Raw genomic sequence first — 21,878 nt, forward strand, 5'->3', positions numbered from 1 at the left:
TTAATACGATAACCAAAAAACACTGGCCTATTATCACCTCAGATGATAACCTAAATTTGAAGGACACCAATTTAATGCCGTGTTATTCACGCGGCAGAAATCTGCGAGATTGGTTAGTCAAGACAGATGTAGCTAAATTAAAAAGAGAATCCTCAGCTAAGACCTTTTTAGGTAAGAATCCCAAGCTTGGAAATATTAAATGTGCATGTGTAACGTGTCAATACCTGCTCACGGGAGACAGTTTCAACCATCCCCAGACAGGGCAAAAAATCCCTATCCATTACCAACTGACTTGTAATTCCAATTTTATTATTTATCAAATTATATGCCCCTGTGGTCTTAGCTATATCGGCAAGACCGAACGTAAATTCAAAGAGAGGATGTCTGCCCATCGTTCAGCTATTCGAAATGCCTTAGATACTGGCACCAGTGAACAGCCGGTTGCCAGGCACTTCGCTCATTTTAAACACCCAATACATAGTATAAGGTACAGAATGATTGATCATATACCAGCAGATATGAGAGGAGGAAATAGAGGTGCCAAACTATTACAATTAGAATCTAAATGGATTCTGCGCCTTGGGGTAATACACCCACGGGGGCTTAATGAATCAATCTCTTATTCATGCTTTTTTAAATAATATAGCTATTGATGTCCTCAATGAGTATCCTATATATAATATTGTTGCAGCTTGTGTACTGATTATGATTAATCTATTACAAAGTTGTGTTTGAATTGTAATGATTATTACATTCCATATGCTTTCAGCACACACAGTTCTCCGCTGCATTGCTTACATTTGTTACCATGGTGAAGGGTACGTCACGGCGTCGTCGCTTGTTGATGACGTCATTCCCTGCACGGCTCGGCGGGTGAGTGGTCCCGGGGCGAGCTGGCGGGATTGCACGAGGTGATGATATAAAGGTATGTACATGTTTTTATTTGATATTAAAGCCTGACGACAGTAGGTTGGTCTACTGAAACGTTGCAAAGCAAGAAGTTGTTGCTGTGTATTTTTCAAAAGCCCTGAGTGCCGCATCTTTGTCTCCTGTGATTACCCTTTATGAAGGCACCGGCTGCAGCTAAGTACATGTCTGACGAGTGCCAAACTTCATCTATGTTATATATATATATATATATATATATACACTGCTCAAAAGAATAAAGGGAACACTTAAACAACACATCCTAGATCTGAATGAATTAAATATTCTTATTAAATACTTTGTTCTTTACATAGTTGAATGTGCTGACAACAAAATCACATAAAAATTATCAATGGAAATCAAATTTATTAACCCATGGAGGTCTGGATTTGGAGTCACACTCAAAATTAAAGTGGAAAAACACACTACAGGCTGATCCAACTTTGATGTAATGTCCTTAAAACAAGTCAAAATGAGGCTCAGTAGTGTGTGTGGCCTCCACGTGCCTGTATGACCTCCCTACAATGCCTGGGCATGCTCCTGATGAGGTGGCGGATGGTCTCCTGAGGGATCTCTTCCCAGACCTGGACTAAAGCATCCGCCAATTCCTGGACAGTCTGTGGTGCAATGTGGCATTGGTGGATGGAGCGAGACATGATGTCCCAGATGTGCTCAATTGGATTCAGGTCTGGGGAATGGGCGGGCCAGTCCATAGCATCAATGCCTTCATCTTGCAGGAACTGCTGACACACTACAGCCACATGAGGTCTAGCATTGTCTTGCATTAGGAGGAACCCAGGGCTAACCGTACCAGCATATGGTCTCACAAGGGGTCTGAGGATCTCATCTCGGTACCTAATGGCAGTCAGGCTACCTCTGGCGAGCACATGGAGGGCTGTGTGGCCCCCCAAAGATATGCAACCCCACACCATTACTGACCGCTGCATAACCGGTCATGCTGGAGGATGTTGCAGGCAGCAGAACGTTCTCCTTGGCGTCTCCAGACTCTGTCACGTCTGTCACATGTGCTCAGTGAGAACCTGCTTTCATCTATGAAGAGCACAGGGTGCCAGTGGCAAATTTGCAATCTTGGTGTTTTCTGGCAAATGCCAGATGTCCTGCACGGTGTTGGGCTGTAAGCACAACCCCCACCTGTGGACGTCGGGCCCTCATACCACCCTCATGGAGTCTGTTTCTGATCATTTGAGTAGACACATGCACATTTGTGGCTTGCTGGAGGTCAATTTGCAGGGCTCTGGCAGTGCTCCTCCTGTTCCTCCTTGCACAAAGGCGGAGGTAGCGGTCCTGCTGCTTGGTTGTTGCCCTCCTACGGCCTCCTCCACGTCTCCTGATGTACTGGCCTGTCTCCTGGTAGCGCCTCCATGCTCTGGACACTACGCTGAAAGACACAGCAAACCTTCTTGCCACAGCTCGCATTGATGTGCCATCCTGGATGAGCTGCACTACCTAAGTCACGTGTGTGGGTTGTAGGGAGGTCATACATGCACATGGAGGCCACACACACTACTGAGCCTCATTTTGACTTGTTTTAAGGACATTACATCAAAGTTGGATCAGCCTGTAGTGTGTTTTTCCACTTTAATTTTGAGTGTGACTCCAAATCCAGACCTCCATGGGTTAATAAATTTGATTTCCATTGATAATTTTTGTGTGATTTTGTTGTCCGCACATTCAACTATGTAAAGAACAAAGTATTTAATAAGAATATTTCATTCATTCAGATCTAGGATGTGTTATTTTAGTGTTTCCTTTATTTTTTTGAGCAGTGTATATATATATATATATATTTTATATATATATATATATATATATATACACATATATATATATATACTGTATACGGGACACACAATAGCATAAATGTGTGGCACAATTTCTAGAAAATATCTATATATATATATATATATCTATATATAGATATATATAATTGCATAATATACAATGTTTCCTCAATCGGGTTGCAAAACATGTTGCAACCACAAAACTAGTATGACTTTTTAAATCTCCTTTTTTACTTTACTTTTATTGCCTGTTACTAATGTTTTTTTTATATACATCTACATTATCCTTTATGATCGTTTATCCTGCCGTTTTATTATATATATATATATATATATATATATATATATATATATAAATATATATATATATATACACTATATATATAATACATACTAGCTGTTCTACCTATTCTTTGCATTGGAGATAGTAATTTTCACGGTTGGAAATATAAATGAGTGTTAAAAATTTGGTAAATCTATAGAGGTAAATATTAATCCATGGTTTTGGTATTACCCGAGGAGCACCCATACTAGAGACGGTAAAAAGTGACAGGACCATTTTTGTAGTTTATTAAATTCTACCCACTGGAGGTGCAATCCAAATTTTGATCCGATTGTCTGAGCGTAATAGTTTATGCAACACAGGCCACGCATCGGTGATGATGTCATGTCAACCCCCTTTTCATCCCCTTAGGGGAGGTTTATTAAATTCTAATTACATAGTTTAAATATTTATCTATGTTAAATTTCAGCTTCCTAACATATCGGTTAGAAAGAGAATTAGTGATGAGTCAGTCAGTCAGTCAGTCAGTGAGTGACTGAGGGCTTTAGCATTTACATGATTATTCAGAAGTTGCAGTACACCCTTTTGTTTCAAAAACTGTGCAGGAAATGGGAAAACTGAAAACTCCAGTAAGGTATGGGTGAGGTGGGCTATCTTATAGGGTATGTACCGAACATGGGCACCATATTGAAATCAGCCATCTTGAATCTAAGTCAGTTTTTTCAAATGGAAAGCGGGTCATGTAACATGTCAAACGACATCAGAATTGACCATTCATTGGACCGGTTAAGGTAATCAAAGAATCCTGGCTCTTCAATAGATATAATTTGGAATAATCAGATAATTGGTCAATCAGACTTGGTAGATAAATTCTGCCTGGCTCTTCGGTAGAAATAGTATGGAATAATCAAATAATTGGTCAATCGGGTTAGTTGTCATTTCTGATTCCTGGGTACAGCTAGGAGGATAGCAGCACAACTAATGTGGGCAGAATTCACTGTTTGGAGTAGTCCACTGAACCCAATTGACCAATTATCTGATTATACCAAACTATATCTACTGAAGAGTCAGGCAGAAATCACTGTTTGGAGTTAGATACTGAGTCTGATTGACCAATTACGGATGCACCGTATGCAATAAATATTGCTTTATTCAGCAAGACTCCTGAGTGCCACCTGTAATGTTCTTATATATATATATATATATATATATATATATATACGGTCAGGTCCATAAATATTGGGACGTCGACACAATTCTCATATTTTGGGCTCTATACACCACCACAATGGATTTGAAATGAAACAAACAAGATGATCTTTAACTGCTGACTTTCCGCTTTAATTTGAGGGTATTTACATCCAAATCAGGTGAACGGTGTAGGAATTACAACGGTTTCTATATGTGCCTCCCACTTTTTAAGGGACCAAAAGTAATGGGACAAACTAAACAATCCTAAATCAAACTTTCACTTTTTAATACTTTGTGGCAAATCCTTTGCAGTCAATTATAGCCTGAAGTCTGGAACGCATAGACATCACCAGACGTTTGGTTTCATCCCTGGTGATGCTCTGCCAGGCCTCTACTGCAAATGTTTTCAGTTCCTGCTTGTTCTTGGGGCATTTTCCCTTCAGTTTTGTCTTCATCAATTGAAATGCATGTTCAATCGGAATCAGGTCAGGTGATTGACTTGGCTATTGCATAACGTTCCACTTATTTACCTTAAAAAACTATTTGGTTGCTTTTGCAGAATGCTTCGGGTCATTGTCCATCTGCACTGTGAAGCACCGTTCAATGAGTTCTGAAGCATTTGCCTGAATATGAGCAGATAATATTGCCCTAAACACTTTAGAATTCATCCTGCTGCTTTTGTCAGTAGTCACATTATCAATAAATACAAGGGAACCAGTTCCATTGGCAGCCATACATGCCCACGCCATGACACTAGCATCACCATGCTTCACTGATGAGGTGGTATGTTTTGGATCATGAGCAGTTCCTTTCCTTCTCCATACTCTTCCCATCACTATGGTACAAGTTGATCTTTGTCTCATCTGTCCATAGGATGTTGTTTCAGAACTGTAAAGGCTTTTTTAGATGTTGTTTGGAAACTCTAATCTGGTCTTCCTGTTTTCGTGGCTCACCAATGGTTTACATCTTGTGGTGAATCCTCTATATTCACTCTTTTGAAGTCTTCTCTTGATTGTTGACTTTGACACACATACACCTACCTCCTGGAGAGTGTTCTTGATCTGGGCAACTGTTGTGAAGGGGTTTTTCTTCACCAGAGAAATAATTCTTCTGTCATCCACCACAGTTGTTTTCCGTGGTCTTCCGGGTCTTTTGGTGTTGCTGAGCTGTCCGGTGCATTCTTTTTTTTGAGATTCCAGCAGTTTTGGTCTTTCAACCATACTAGTTCTGGTGATGGCTTTTTTAAGATGGTGTCAGGATATTCCTTTTGCTTGAATCTGCTAGTGTACAGTTCCAACTGTGCCTCACAGTCCTCTCAGGCACAGTTTGGTTGAAAGACCAAAACTGCTGGAATACAAAACAAGGGAGAAAACGAAAGACTCCACGGCCTTCATAACTACCTTCAACCGGCATGAAAAAATCCATCAGAGAATCATTTAGGAATCACTGGCGAATACTGCTCATGGATCCTATTCTTAAGGAAATCCTCCCTCCTCACCCCGAGATAGTTTTTAAAAAATCACGGAACCTGAAGGACATTTTAGCCCCAAGCATGCTGAGGAATGACCAAGACAAAGATCACATCTGGCCCAAATGTGTAAGCTCCTATAAGTGCGGGCGATGCAATGTATGTAGATACCTACACCCCAACAGTAAAACCTTCACGGACATGGAGAAGAAAAAGGAATACAGAATTAAGGAATACATGAATTGCAATACTCAATTGGTCATATACCTCCTAGAATGTGACTGTGGTAAACAATATATTGGGAAGACAAAGAGGCCATTAAATTTGAGGATACAGGAACACGTGAGGAATATCAGGAACAAAGTGGAGAGCCACGCTGTCTCCCAACACTTTACCTCAACACATAACTCCAATCCAGAAGCCTTGACATTCAAAGCCATAGAACTGGTGAATTTGGGAGAGAGAGGAGGAGATCTCGCTAACAAACTGTCATGCAGAGAGATGTTTTGGGTATTTCAATTACAGACACTACAGCCAAAAGGATTCAACGACAATTACGAGATCGCTCCTTTCTTGTAAAAAACGGTACAAAAACCTCATTCATTCATTCCCAATTCCTTACCCTATCATTCCCTTCCAATATGCGGGCTTCCCTTTCCTTCCCCCCTCTCTCCCCCACCCCCTTTCTCCCTCCCCCTCCCACCAAGAGTCAGTTCACAATCACTAATGTTCACCATTTCAAAATGAAATTAGTAAAGTAGTAAATATGTAAAGGTTGGAGTGTGAATCGATAAGGCACAACGTCGTTACAGTCATACCACGCTGGAAATGCCCAAACACGTCTGATCTTGGAAGCCAAGCAGCATTGGGCCTGATCAGTACCAGTAGGGGAGACCATCTGGGAAGATCAGGGACTGTGTGGTACAGTAATTAATAGTGGCCAGGAGAAAGGTACACACTATATCTACCCTGAGCATTGAGTAAAAATATCACGAGTCATATCAACACCAATATATACTGCACTTGTGCATTTACTACCCATATCACTAATGCATAGGCACTTTATATTAAATGCGAATATTAGCATTGCTAGCTAAAAATTAATCCCTAGTCACTATAAATAAACACTTGCACCTGTACGTTTAATGCACAAGCACTTTAATATGCGAACCATAGCATTTCTAGTTATAAATTAATCCTGAGTCTCCATGCACTTTATTATTAATTTAAGTCACCAATACAATATAAATAAACACCTGCACCTGCACGTGTATTTTCTGTCCAGTATCATGAGATTAATACTATGTTATGTCACCACCCATCTGTAAGTTGTTAATACATGATTCTGAACTGATAAAAGTATGTATTCCTGATGCATCTATCTTTATTTTATGTATGGAACGGTCACCATGGATACCGGAGCAAGGATATGTATGATACACTATAAAATGGCCACCGCTGCCTAAAATCCTATGGACAAAGTCCCATCTAATATGGCCGCCAGGAGAGGACATAACACAAGACTCCCTCCTTTTCCCTGGATCACAGACACTTGTAGAAGGCACTGAGGACTGTACTGTAACATCGCGCCGCCGCAGACGGCAGCGGAAGTGGGGCGGAAGTGACGTCTCGCGTCTTCCGTCACCGGAAGTGTGGCGGAAGTGCCGCGATTACAATGCCTAAGACGATTTTAAACCTTTTTACTTCTTATAAAATGTTGTGACTCACTCGTTTTTATTGTCCTGTAGCTCCTAATAACCTGATACCTTTCAGACTGCTTTTTGTATTAGATTGAATGCATTTAATATATAATTGTATCACATGATTCCCTGCAAAGCTGGGACCCTCCCACCATGCTATAACTGCTATAAATAGACTTGTAGGTCCATTATACCCCTACCCCTTGAAGAAGTCTCATCAGACGAAACGCGTTGGGAACCTTCACCTACCTCATTTAAGATAAGGAAAAAACCTTAATACTTGCTTTTACTGTAGTTTTATTTGATTCATTTAAGTGCTTTTAGTTCAGTTGTGCTTTTATTGTTGTCCCATTTTTTTAAATGTTTCTTTTATGCTTAATTGTACGTTAATAAATACCTTTTATTGTATAGAATTGGCAATTTTATACTTATTGCACTGACACCGTGGTCGCTATATATCCCTCACCCCCCCCCTTTTTTTCATAAATTCTATTCAGGGAATCGCTATCCCTGTACATATTTTAGGGATCCAGCTGACGCCCCAGTAGCAGCATAGGGGAGTGTCATTTTAGCTTACCAACATTCTTTATACAACACATCTGTTTTTATCACAAGGGGCGCAATATCAATCTCTGTTCCATATATATATATATATATGTGTTGAATATTTTTAAAACTGGTTGCTTTTTTATAATATCCATATGGAATGGACATTCTCTTATTTAGAAGTAACACATTATTGAGTAAGGAGTACTGCCTGAAAAAAAATATTAGCATACGATATTAGTTGTTTAAAAACACCCTAGCTAGCACAGGAGAAATAACTTATTACTACAGAAATTTGATGGGGTTGTTGGGAAGCTCTTATTTTTCTCCTTTACTGCAAACAAAGGTAACAATGGTTGTCATATGATGTAAATGTTACCTCCTCTGCTTGGTTTTACATTATCAGTCATATGGTTGAGCTGGCATGTCCATCAATAAGGTATTTGCAGTAGAGATGAGCGGGTTCGGTTTCTCTGAATCCGAACCCGCACGAACTTCATGTTTTTTTCACGGGTCCGAGCGACTCGGATCTTCCCGCCTTGCTCGGTTAACCCGAGCGCGCCCGAACGTCATCATGACGCTGTCGGATTCTCGCGAGACTCGGATTCTATATAAGGAGCCGCGCGTCGCCGCCATTTTCACACGTGCATTGAGATTGATAGGGAGAGGACGTGGCTGGCGTCCTCTCCGTTATAGTAGAAAAGAGTAAAGAAAGACTGAGTGACTTAGTTATAATTGTGGGGAGGATTGGGGACGGGGAGCAGCTGTTAGGGAGTACAGTGATTTAGATTAGGAGAGAGAGAGAGAGAGATTGACCTGATTTACTGGAGCTTAGGAGTACTGTAGAAGAGAGTGCAGAGTTTACTAGTGACTGACCACAGTGACCACCAGACAGTGCAGTTTTATTTAATATATCCGTTCTCTGCCTGAAAAAAACGATACACACAGTGACTCAGTCACATACCATATCTGTGTGCACTGCTCAGCCCAGTGTGCTGCATCATCTATGTATATATTATATATCTGACTGTGCTCAGCTCACACAGCTTATAATTGTGGGGGAGACTGGGGAGCACTGCAGTGCCAGTTATAGGTTATAGCAGGAGCCAGGAGTACAAGACAGTCACATACCATATCTGTGTGCACTGCTCAGCCCAGTGTGCTGCATCATCTATGTATATATTATATATCTGACTGTGCTCAGCTCACACAGCTTATAATTGTGGGGGAGACTGGGGAGCACTGCAGTGCCAGTTATAGGTTATAGCAGGAGCCAGGAGTACATATTATATTAAAATTAAACAGTGCACACTTTTGCTGCAGGAGTGCCACTGCCAGTGTGACTGACCAGTGACCTGACCACACTGACCACCAGTATAGTTAGTAGTATACTATATTGTGATTGCCTGAAAAAGTTAAACACTCGTCGTGTGACTTCACTTGTGTGGTGTTTTTTTTTTTTATTCTATAAAAAACTCATTCTGCTGACAGACAGTGTCCAGCAGGTCCGTCATTATATAATATATATACCTGTCCGGCTGCAGTAGTGATATATATATATTTTTTATATCATTATTTATCATCCAGTCGCAGCAGACACAGTACGGTAGTTCACGGCTGTAGCTACCTCTGTGTCGGCACTCGGCAGTCCGTCCATAATTGTATACCACCTAACCGTGGTTTTTTTTTTCTTTCTTCTTTATACATACATACTACGACATCTCTTTATCAACCAGTCTATATTAGCAGCAGACACAGTACAGTACGGTAGTTCACGGCTGTGGCTACCTCTGTGTCGGCACTCGGCAGTCCGTCCATAATTGTATACCACCTAACCGTGGTTTTTTTTTCTTTCTTCTTTATACATACATACTACGACATCTCTTTATCAACCAGTCTATATTAGCAGCAGACACAGTACAGTACGGTAGTTCACGGCTGTGGCTACCTCTGTGTCGGCACTCGGCAGTCCGTCCATAATTGTATACCACCTAACCGTGGTTTTTTTTTCTTTCTTCTTTATACGTACATACTACGACATCTCTTTATCAACCAGTCTATATTAGCAGCAGACACAGTACAGTACGGTAGTTCACGGCTGTGGCTACCTCTGTGTCGGCACTCGGCAGTCCGTCCATAATTGTATACCACCTACCCATGGTTTTTCTTTCTTTCTTTTTTATACATACTGTACATACTACGACATCTCTTTATCAACCAGTCTATATTAGCAGCAGACACAGTACAGTACGGTAGTTCACGGCTGTGGCTACCTCTGTGTCGGCACTCGGCAGTCCGTCCATAATTGTATACCACCTAACCGTGGTTTTTTTTTCTTTCTTCTTTATACGTACATACTACGACATCTCTTTATCAACCAGTCTATATTAGCAGCAGACACAGTACAGTACGGTAGTTCACGGCTGTGGCTACCTCTGTGTCGGCACTCGGCAGTCCGTCCATAATTGTATACCACCTAACCGTGGTTTTTTTTTCTTTCTTCTTTATACATACATACTACGACATCTCTTTATCAACCAGTCTATATTAGCAGCAGACACAGTACAGTACGGTAGTTCACGGCTGTGGCTACCTCTGTGTCGGCACTCGGCAGTCCGTCCATAATTGTATACCACCTACCCGTGGTTTTTTTTTCTTTCTTCTTTATACATACATACTACGACATCTCTTTATCAACCAGTCTATATTAGCAGCAGACACAGTACAGTACGGTAGTTCATGGCTGTGGCTACCTCTGTGTCGGCACTCGGCAGTCCGTCCATAATTGTATACCACCTACCCGTGGTTTTTTTTTCTTTCTTCTTTATACATACATACTACGACATCTCTTTATCAACCAGTCTATATTAGCAGCAGACACAGTACAGTACGGTAGTTCACGGCTGTGGCTACCTCTGTGTCAGCACTCGGCAGTCCGTCCATAATTGTATACTAGTATCCATCCATCTCCATTGTTTACCTGAGGTGCCTTTTAGTTGTGCCTATTAAAATATGGAGAACAAAAATGTTGAGGTTCCAAAATTAGGGAAAGATCAAGATCCACTTCCACCTCGTGCTGAAGCTGCTGCCACTAGTCATGGCCGAGACGATGAAATGCCAGCAACGTCGTCTGCCAAGGCCGATGCCCAATGTCATAGTACAGAGCATGTCAAATCCAAAACACCAAATATCAGTAAAAAAAGGACTCCAAAACCTAAAATAAAATTGTCGGAGGAGAAGCGTAAACTTGCCAATATGCCATTTACCACACGGAGTGGCAAGGAACGGCTGAGGCCCTGGCCTATGTTCATGGCTAGTGGTTCAGCTTCACATGAGGATGGAAGCAATCAGCCTCTCGCTAGAAAAATGAAAAGACTCAAGCTGGCAAAAGCACAGCAAAGAACTGTGCATTCTTCGAAATCCCAAATCCACAAGGAGAGTCCAATTGTGTCGGTTGCGATGCCTGACCTTCCCAACACTGGACGTGAAGAGCATGCGCCTTCCACCATTTGCACGCCCCCTGCAAGTGCTGGAAGGAGCACCCACAGTCCAGTTCCTGATAGTCAGATTGAAGATGTCAGTGTTGAAGTACACCAGGATGAGGAGGATATGGGTGTTGCTGGCGCTGGGGAGGAAATTGACCAGGAGGATTCTGATGGTGAGGTGGTTTGTTTAAGTCAGGCACCCGGGGAGACACCTGTTGTCCGTGGGAGGAATATGGCCGTTGACATGCCAGGTGAAAATACCAAAAAAATCAGCTCTTCGGTGTGGAGGTATTTCAACAGAAATGCGGACAACAGGTGTCAAGCCGTGTGTTCCCTTTGTCAAGCTGTAATAAGTAGGGGTAAGGACGTTAACCACCTCGGAACATCCTCCCTTATACGTCACCTGCAGCGCATTCATAATAAGTCAGTGACAAGTTCAAAAACTTTGGGTGACAGCGGAAGCAGTCCACTGACCAGTAAATCCCTTCCTCTTGTAACCAAGCTCACGCAAACCACCCCACCAACTCCCTCAGTGTCAATTTCCTCCTTCCCCAGGAATGCCAATAGTCCTGCAGGCCATGTCACTGGCAATTCTGACGATTCCTCTCCTGCCTGGGATTCCTCCGATGCATCCTTGCGTGTAACGCCTACTGCTGCTGGCGCTGCTGTTGTTGCTGCTGGGAGTCGATGGTCATCCCAGAGGGGAAGTCGTAAGACCACTTTTACTACTTCCACCAAGCAATTGACTGTCCAACAGTCCTTTGCGAGGAAGATGAAATATCACAGCAGTCATCCTACTGCAAAGCGGATAACTGAGGCCTTGGCATCCTGGGTGGTGAGAACCGTGGTTCCGGTATCCATCATTACTGCAGAGCCAACTAGAGACTTGTTGGAGGTACTGTGTCCCCGGTACCAAATACCATCTAGGTTCCATTTCTCTAGGCAGGCGATACCGAAAATTTACACAGACCTCAGAAAAAGAGTCACCAGTGTCCTAAAAAATGCAGCTGTACCCAATGTCCACTTAACCACGGACATGTGGACAAGTGGAGCAGGGCAGGGTCAGGACTATATGACTGTGACAGCCCACTGGGTAGATGTATGGACTCCCGCCGCAAGAACAGCAGCGGCGGCACCAGTAGCAGCATCTCGCAAACGCCAACTCTTTCCTAGGCAGGCTACGCTTTGTATCACCGGTTTCCAGAATACGCACACAGCTGAAAACCTCTTACGGCAACTGAGGAAGATCATCGCGGAATGGCTTACCCCAATTGGACTCTCCTGTGGATTTGTGGCATCGGACAACGCCAGCAATATTGTGTGTGCATTAAATATGGGCAAATTCCAGCACGTCCCATGTTTTGCACATACCTTGAATTTGGTGGTGCAGAATTATTTAAAAAACGACAGGGGCGTGCAAGAGATGCTGTCGGTGGCCAGAAGAATTGCGGGACACTTTCGGCGTACAGGCACCACGTACAGAAGACTGGAGCACCACCAAAAACTACTGAACCTGCCCTGCCATCATCTGAAGCAAGAAGTGGTAACGAGGTGGAATTCAACCCTCTATATGCTTCAGAGGTTGGAGGAGCAGCAAAAGGCCATTCAAGCCTATACAATTGAGCACGATATAGGAGGTGGAATGCACCTGTCTCAAGCGCAGTGGAGAATGATTTCAACGTTGTGCAAGGTTCTGATGCCCTTTGAACTTGCCACACGTGAAGTCAGTTCAGACACTGCCAGCCTGAGTCAGGTCATTCCCCTCATCAGGCTTTTGCAGAAGAAGCTGGAGACATTGAAGGAGGAGCTAACACGGAGCGATTCGGCTAGGCATGTGGGACTTGTGGATGGAGCCCTTAATTCGCTTAACAAGGATTCACGGGTGGTCAATCTGTTGAAATCAGAGCACTACATTTTGGCCACCGTGCTCGATCCTAGATTTAAAGCCTACCTTGGATCTCTCTTTCCGGCTGACACAAGTCTGCTGGGGTTGAAAGACCTGCTGGTGAGAAAATTGTCAAGTCAAGCGGAACGCGACCTGTCAACATCTCCTCCTTCACATTCTCCCGCAATTGGGGGTGCGAGGAAAAGGCTCAGAATTCCGAGCCCACCCGCTGGCGGTGATGCAGGGCAGTCTGGAGCGACTGCTGATGCTGACATCTGGTCCAGACTGAAGGACCTGACAACGATTACGGATACGGACATGTCGTCTACTGGCACTGCATATGATTCTCTCCCCATTGAAAGAATGGTGGAGGATTATATGAGTGACCGCATCCAAGTAGGCACGTCACACAGTCCGTACTTATACTGGCAGGAAAAAGAGGCAATTTGGAGGCCCTTGCACAAACTGGCTTTATTCTACCTAAGTTGCCCTCCCACAAGTGTGTACTCCGAAAGAGTGTTTAGTGCCGCCGCTCACCTTGTCAGCAATCGGCGTACGAGGTTACATCCAGAAAATGTGGAGAAGATGATGTTCATTAAAATGAATTATAATCAATTCCTCCGCGGAGACATTGACCAGCAGCAATTGCCTCCACAAAGTACACAGGGAGCTGAGATGGTGGATTCCAGTGGGGACGAATTGATAATCTGTGAGGAGGGGGATGTACACGGTGATATATCGGAGGATGATGATGAGGTGGACATCTTGCCTCTGTAGAGCCAGTTTGTGCAAGGAGAGATTAATTGCTTCTTTTTTGGTGGGGGTCCAAACCATCCCGTCATTTCAGTCACAGTCGTGTGGCAGACCCTGTCACTGAAATGATGGGTTGGTTAAAGTGTGCATGTCCTGTTTATACAACATAAGGGTGGGTGGGAGGGCCCAAGGACAATTCCATCTTGCACCTCTTTTTTCTTTTATTTTTCTTTGCGTCATGTGCTGTTTGGGGAGGGTTTTTTGGAAGGGACATCCTGCGTGACACTGCAGTGCCACTCCTAAATGGGCCCGGTGTTTGTGTCGGCCACTAGGGTCGCTAATCTTACTCACACAGCTACCTCATTGCGCCTCTTTTTTTCTTTGCGTCATGTGCTGATTGGGGAGGGTTTTTTGGAAGGGACATCCTGCGTGACACTGCAGTGCCACTCCTAAATGGGCCCGGTGTTTGTGTCGGCCACTAGGGTCGCTAATCTTACTCACACAGTCAGCTACCTCATTGCGCCTCTTTTTTTCTTTGCGTCATGTGCTGATTGGGGAGGGTTTTTTGGAAGGGACATCCTGCGTGACACTGCAGTGCCACTCCTAAATGGGCCCGGTGTTTGTGTCGGCCACTAGGGTCGCTAATCTTACTCACACAGCTACCTCATTGCGCCTCTTTTTTTCTTTGCGTCATGTGCTGATTGGGGAGGGTTTTTTGGAAGGGACATCCTGCGTGACACTGCAGTGCCACTCCTAAATGGGCCCGGTGTTTGTGTCGGCCACTAGGGTCGCTTATCTTACTCACACAGTCAGCTACCTCATTGCGCCTCTTTTTTTCTTTGCGTCATGTGCTGTTTGGGGAGGGTTTTTTGGAAGGGACATCCTGCGTGACACTGCAGTGCCACTCCTAAATGGGCCCGGTGTTTGTGTCGGCCACTAGGGTCGCTTATCTTACTCACACAGTCAGCTACCTCATTGCGCCTCTTTTTTTCTTTGCGTCATGTGCTGTTTGGGGAGGGTTTTTTGGAAGGGACATCCTGCGTGACACTGCAGTGCCACTCCTAAATGGGCCCGGTGTTTGTGTCGGCCACTAGGGTCGCTCATCTTACTCACACAGTCAGCTACCTCATTGCGCCTCTTTTTTTCTTTGCGTCATGTGCTGTTTGGGGAGGGTTTTTTGGAAGGGACATCCTGCGTGACACTGCAGTGCCACTCCTAAATGGGCCCGGTGTTTGTGTCGGCCACTAGGGTCGCTTATCTTACTCACACAGTCAGCTACCTCATTGCGCCTCTTTTTTTCTTTGCGTCATGTGCTGTTTGGGGAGGGTTTTTTGGAAGGGACATCCTGCGTGACACTGCAGTGCCACTCCTAGATGGGCCAGGTGTTTGTGTCGGCCACTAGGGTCGCTTAGCTTAGTCATCCAGCGACCTCGGTGCAAATTTTAGGACTAAAAATAATATTGTGAGGTGTGAGGTATTCAGAATAGACTGAAAATGAGTGGAAATTATGGTTTTTGAGGTTAATAATAATATGGGATCAAAATGACCCCCAAATTCTATGATTTAAGCTGTTTTTTAGGGTTTTTTGAAAAAAACACCCGAATCCAAAACACACCCGAATCCGACAAAAAAAATTCGGTGAGGTTTTGCCAAAACGCGGTCGAACCCAAAACACGGCCGCGGAACCGAACCCAAAACCAAAACACAAAACCCGAAAAATTTCAGGCGCTCATCTCTAATTTGCAGTGGTCCAGCGAAGAAATCACATTTCTATATGTGGGCATGTAAGAACACAAAGACTATGGATGCTTGATCATAGCATGGCTTCACCAATCCATCAGGAGTATACTCTAAGTAATCCAAAGAAAGCTAGTCAACAAGGACAGAAATGGTCTGCCATCCCTTGATCCTTGGCTAGTTTGGGCCCTGCAAAGTCTGTAAAGTTATCCCCCTAGATGATGGAGAACAAACATAGGAAACAATAACTTAACAGACTTGTTTGCCGGACTATGTTACCTGTAATAGTTTAATTTCTGAGTGGACTTCTGAGTCACTAGAAGCATCCTAAATATTTATACATTGCCATCTTACATACAGCACATTAGGCACATGAATTTCATAAAGGTGAAAGTTATTTTGCTCTTCAAGGAGAACGTAAAAATAAACATTAGCATCATACCTAGGGAATTTAGGGCTAAACTACTCGTGTCAAGTGAGGTAGTTGGGGAATAGAAGATTCTCATTCCCTGGCTTCATTAGTGGTGACATTTGTTACAATATGACTTATTTGAAAATAGCAAAATAAATTCAAGAAATGTTACAATTAAATTCTCTAAATATTCAGCATATGCATTTTACCATGCAGCTTACTAGTAATGACACATTTAAGTTTCAAGACAAACTTCAGCAATTAAACTTGAGCAAGCATATGGAAGTATGTGGAAAGCACATTATGTATATGGTAATAGAGCAGGGTTGATTTTAACATCTACTGTAGTTACAATTTTATTCTGAAACCTACTAAAGTGGGTTTTCAATTCAATTCTAACAACAGTAGCAGCAACAACAATATTTAAATGCCATGGAGCACATTATACAATTTCTCTAATTAAAAGAACTACTGTATACTTTTATTGTATTACTGTATAAGGGGGTGGTCTTCAGGTTGTCAGCAGCCGGGCTCCCGATGACCACCATACCGGTGCTGGAATCCCGACCGCCGGCATACCGACAAATTTTCTCCCTCTTGGGGGTCCACGACCCCCCTGGAGGGAGAATAGATAGCCTCCTGAATAAGTTTAACATCTCTAAGTTGTCTAAAGCCCAATTGCATAAGTTATTTGTATCGAACCTCTGTTTAAGTTTTCTGAGCAATTCATTTCCTTTAAAAGTATGTGATCTGACTCTAATGGGTTTCCAATGAATATTATCAATTCATTAAAACCAACTTTTATCTTACAGTAAAATACTGCAAACTTAGCCCCCTATTTTCCCACTGAAATGCTTAATGCCACGTTTACCATTTCCAGGGATGGGCAGTCAGGGGAGGCAGAACCTCTCATCATACTGAAATGAAAATAACTGGTTTTTCCACTGATCTGTGGAAAAATCTGCTCTTTTCGTTGGCGTATGAATTAGCAGCACTCAGCTGCAAATGCAGAAAGACAGAGGATAGGCAGTGATAAGTTCAGCCTCCCCTCTGGTACTGTATTCAGAAACTGCATGAAGCTGGGGGTGGAGATCTGTCTTAAGGCTGCTACACATGGGGATGTGTGCCCCGAGATGTGTGCTGAGCGATCTAGCACGAACACTCAGCACACATCTCTCCCCTAACTCAGCGCGATGTGTGCTGAGCAAGTGGGGAGGACCGCTCATTTCACTAAGTGGTGAAATGAGCGACCTCATTAGATTCGGCATGTATGCATGCCAAATCTAGTGCCGGCGATAGCAAAGCACGGGACCACGCACCGCTGTCGCTGGCACCCTACACACGGAGAGATCCATGCTGAAATTCTAAGCAATCTAGTCAGATTTCTTAGAATTTCAGCTTGGATCAGTCCATGTGTACCACCCTTTAGGCACTAATACTGCATTGTAAAAAGTACCAGGGGAGGCAGAAATTACATGCGTCCCGTGACATAGGCAGATGGCATGCCCCCTCAGTGATGCAGATGTAATAGTTACCTCCCACTGGAATTATTCTCTCCCCATTCCCATATGCTGTACTTAATGTTGGATACAACCAAAAGAGAAAGAGAAGCTATGTCTCACCCCATGCTATGTATAAGTTCTACAGCAGCACATCAGTACAGAGGGAAAGTGGCTGGGCTTTCTCTCTATCAAATGCAAGGACCCCCATTTCCCTGCTAAAAATAGAGGTTAAAATTGTTAGGAAAAAAAAAATAGACTACTGTCAGTACATTTCTACAAATCACAGAATAACTGTGTAGAGTTTGTATGTTCCCCTCTTGCAATTTCCTTTGGATGCTCTGGTTTCCTCGTACAATCCAAAAATATACTGGTAGTTTAATAGGCTTATGACAAAAAGATTAACTGTAGTGTGTGTGTGTGCTTTATAGAGATGAGCGCCTGAAATTTTTCGGGTTTTGTGTTTTGGTTTTGGGTTCGGTTCCGCGGACGTGTTTTGGGTTCGAACGCGTTTTGGCAAAACCTCACCGAATTATTTTTGTCGGATTCGGGTGTGTTTTGGATTCGGGTGTTTTTTTCAAAAAACCCTAAAAAACAGCTTAAATCATAGAATTTGGGGGTAATTTTGATCCCAAAGTATTATTAACCTCAAAAAACATAATTTACACTCATTTTCAGCCTATTCTGAACACATCACACCTCACAATATTATTTTTAGTCCTAAAATTTGCACCGAGGTCGCTGTGTGAGTAAGATAAGCGACCCTAGTGGCCGACACAAACACCGGGCCCATCTAGGAGTGGCACTGCAGTGTCACGCAGGATGTCCCTTCCAAAAAACCCTCCCCAAACAGCACATGACGCAAAGAAAAAAAGAGGCGCAATGAGGTAGCTGTGTGAGTAAGATTAGCGACCCTAGTGGCCGACACAAACACCGGGCCCATCTAGGAGTGGCACTGCAGTGTCACGCAGGATGGCCCTTCCAAAAAACCCTCCCCAAACAGCACATGACGCAAAGAAAAAAAGAGGCGCAATGAGGTAGCTGTGTGAGTAAGATTAGCGACCCTAGTGGCCGACACAAACACCGGGCCCATCTAGGAGTGGCACTGCAGTGTCACGCAGGATGGCCCTTCCAAAAAACCCTCCCCAAACAGCACATGACGCAAAGAAAAAAAGAGGCGCAATGAGGTAGCTGACTGTGTGAGTAAGATTAGCGACCCTAGTGGCCGACACAAACACCAGGCACATCTAGGAGTGGCACTGCAGTGTCACGCAGGAAGTCCCTTCCAAAAAACCCTCCCCAAACAGCACATGACGCAAAGAAAAAAAGAGGCGCAATGAGGTAGCTGTGTGAGTAAGATTAGCGACCCTAGTGGCCGACACAAACACCGGGCCCATCTAGGAGTGGCACTGCAGTGTCACGCAGGATGTCCCTTCCAAAAAACCCTCCCCAATCAGCACATGATGCAAAGAAAAAGAAAAGAAAAAAGAGGTGCAAGATGGAATTATCCTTGGGCCCTCCCACCCACCCTTATGTTGTATAAACAAAACAGGACATGCACACTTTAACCAACCCATCATTTCAGTGACAGGGTCTGCCACACGACTGTGACTGATATGACGGGTTGGTTTGGACCCCCCCCAAAAAAGAAGCAATTAATCTCTCCTTGCACAAACTGGCTCTACAGAGGCAAGATGTCCACCTCATCTTCACCCTCCGATATATCACCGTGTACATCCCCCTCCTCACAGATTATCAATTCGTCCCCACTGGAATCCACCATCTCAGCTCCCTGTGTACTTTGTGGAGGCAATTGCTGCTGGTCAATGTCTCCGCGGAGGAATTGATTATAATTCATTTTAATGAACATCATCTTCTCCACATTTTCTGGATGTAACCTCGTACGCCGATTGCTGACAAGGTGAGCGGCGGCACTAAACACTCTTTCGGAGTACACACTTGTGGGAGGGCAACTTAGGTAGAATAAAGCCAGTTTGTGCAAGGGCCTCCAAATTGCCTCTTTTTCCTGCCAGTATAAGTACGGACTGTGTGACGTGCCTACTTGGATGCGGTCACTCATATAATCCTCCACCATTCTATCAATGTTGAGAGAATCATATGCAGTGACAGTAGACGACATGTCCGTAATCGTTGTCAGGTCCTTCAGTCCGGACCAGATGTCAGCATCAGCAGTCGCTCCAGACTGCCCTGCATCACCGCCAGCGGGTGGGCTCGGAATTCTGAGCCTTTTCCTCGCACCCCCAGTTGCGGGAGAATGTGAAGGAGGAGATGTTGACAGGTCGCGTTCCGCTTGACTTGACAATTTTGTCACCAGCAGGTCTTTCAACCCCAGCAGACCTGTGTCTGCCGGAAAGAGAGATCCAAGGTAGGCTTTAAATCTAGGATCGAGCACGGTGGCCAAAATGTAGTGCTCTGATTTCAACAGATTGACCACCCGTGAATCCTTGTTAAGCGAATTAAGGGCTGCATCCACAAGTCCCACATGCCTAGCGGAATCGCTCCCTTTTAGCTCCTTCTTCAATGCCTCCAGCTTCTTCTGCAAAAGCCTGATGAGGGGAATGACCTGACTCAGGCTGGCAGTGTCTGAACTGACTTCACGTGTGGCAAGTTCAAAGGGCATCAGAACCTTGCACAACGTTGAAATCATTCTCCACTGCACTTGAGACAGGTGCATTCCATCTCCTATATCGTGCTCAATTGTATAGGCTTGAATGGCCTTTTGCTGCTCCTCCAACCTCTGAAGCATATAGAGGGTTGAATTCCACCTCGTTACCACTTCTTGCTTCAGATGATGGCAGGGCAGGTTCAGTAGTTTTTGGTGGTGCTCCAGTCTTCTGTACGTGGTGCCTGTACGCCGAAAGTGTCCCGCAATTTTTCTGGCCACCGACAGCATCTCTTGCACGCCCCTGTCGTTTTTTAAAAAATTCTGCACCACCAAATTCAAGGTATGTGCAAAACATGGGACGTGCTGGAATTTGCCCATATTTAATGCACACACAATATTGCTGGCGTTGTCCGATGCCACAAATCCACAGGAGAGTCCAATTGGGGTAAGCCATTCCGCGATGATCTTCCTCAGTTGCCGTAAGAGGTTTTCAGCTGTGTGCGTATTCTGGAAAGCGGTGATACAAAGCGTAGCCTGCCTAGGAAAGAGTTGGCGTTTGCGAGATGCTGCTACTGGTGCCGCCGCTGCTGTTCTTGCGGCGGGAGTCCATACATCTACCCAGTGGGCTGTCACAGTCATATAGTCCTGACCCTGCCCTGCTCCACTTGTCCACATGTCCGTGGTTAAGTGGACATTGGGTACAACTGCATTTTTTAGGACACTGGTGAGTCTTTTTCTGACGTCCGTGTACATTCTCGGTATCGCCTGCCTAGAGAAGTGGAACCTAGATGGTATTTGGTAACGGGGGCACACTGCCTCAATAAATTGTCTAGTTCCCTGTGAACTAACGGCGGATACCGGACGCACGTCTAACACCAACATAGTTGTCAAGGACTCAGTTATCCGCTTTGCAGTAGGATGACTGCTGTGATATTTCATCTTCCTCGCAAAGGACTGTTGAACAGTCAATTGCTTACTGGAAGTAGTACAAGTGGGCTTACGACTTCCCCTCTGGGATGACCATCGACTCCCAGCGGCAACAACAGCAGCGCCAGCAGCAGTAGGCGTTACACGCAAGGATGCATCGGAGGAATCCCAGGCAGGAAAGGACTCGTCAGACTTGCCAGTGACATGGCCTGCAGGACTATTGGCATTCCTGGGGAAGGAGGAAATTGACACTGAGGGAGTTGGTGGGGTGGTTTGCGTGAGCTTGGTTACAAGAGGAAGGGATTTACTGGTCAGTGGACTGCTTCCGCTGTCACCCAAAGTTTTTGAACTTGTCACTGACTTATTATGAATGCGCTGCAGGTGACGTATAAGGGAGGATGTTCCGAGGTGGTTAACGTCCTTACCCCTACTTATTACAGCTTGACAAAGGGAACACACGGCTTGACACCTGTTGTCCGCATTTCTGGTGAAATACCTCCACACCGAAGAGCTGATTTTTTTGGTATTTTCACCTGGCATGTCAACGGCCATATTCCTCCCACGGACAACAGGTGTCTCCCCGGGTGCCTGACTTAAACAAACCACCTCACCATCAGAATCCTCCTGGTCAATTTCC

The 21,878-nt window shown here is 44.2% G+C and overlaps 2 long non-coding RNA genes and 1 pseudogene across 2 annotated transcripts in view; 2 read left to right on the forward strand and 1 right to left on the reverse strand.

The window, feature by feature from the left end:
* Positions 1-21,878, forward strand: part of LOC134928068 (uncharacterized) — a 177,168-nt gene that overhangs the window by 152,069 nt on the left and 3,221 nt on the right. Inside the window, exon 2 of the long non-coding RNA XR_010177820.1 lies at positions 770-925. This is a non-coding gene — a long non-coding RNA (uncharacterized LOC134928068). The remainder of the gene's footprint in view (positions 1-769; positions 926-21,878) is intronic.
* The window catches only part of LOC134928067 (uncharacterized), a 284,893-nt gene that overhangs the window by 72,895 nt on the left and 190,120 nt on the right, over positions 1-21,878 (reverse strand). The gene's annotated exons all lie outside the window — the stretch shown is intronic.
* Positions 6,476-6,594, forward strand: LOC134930052 (5S ribosomal RNA; annotated as a pseudogene).

The sequence above is a fragment of the Pseudophryne corroboree genome, chromosome 5 (assembly GCF_028390025.1).
Source record: "Pseudophryne corroboree isolate aPseCor3 chromosome 5, aPseCor3.hap2, whole genome shotgun sequence".
Lineage (NCBI taxonomy): Eukaryota > Metazoa > Chordata > Amphibia > Anura > Myobatrachidae > Pseudophryne > Pseudophryne corroboree.